General features: G+C 52.5%; 1 protein-coding gene across 1 annotated transcript in view; it reads left to right on the forward strand.

The window, feature by feature from the left end:
* Positions 1–238, forward strand: part of COQ9 (coenzyme Q9) — an 8538-nt gene that overhangs the window by 990 nt on the left and 7310 nt on the right. The gene's annotated exons all lie outside the window — the stretch shown is intronic.

A 238-nucleotide genomic window follows, 5' to 3' on the forward strand; every position in this document is an offset into this window, starting at 1 on the left:
TTGGGTTTGGTGGTGGGGTTTGTTGTTTTTTTTACAGCGTGGGGGCCATGCAACCCCAGCTTATTAAAAAAAACCCAAAACCCCAAACCTCACTGCAGTCCAATTAAAAGTTCTCACGGGGCAGCCGTAATTGGCAGCTGCGTTGCCTTTGAGTCATCTGAGAAACACACGTCGTGAGCAGCGTGTTGTGTCTGTTAAGACCGCTCGCGCTCGGGAGCGTTACTCGCCTCTCGCCCCG

This window comes from Pygoscelis adeliae, unplaced genomic scaffold (genome assembly GCF_000699105.1).
Source record: "Pygoscelis adeliae isolate BGI_AS28 unplaced genomic scaffold, ASM69910v1 Scaffold390, whole genome shotgun sequence".
Taxonomy (NCBI): Eukaryota; Metazoa; Chordata; class Aves; order Sphenisciformes; family Spheniscidae; genus Pygoscelis; species Pygoscelis adeliae.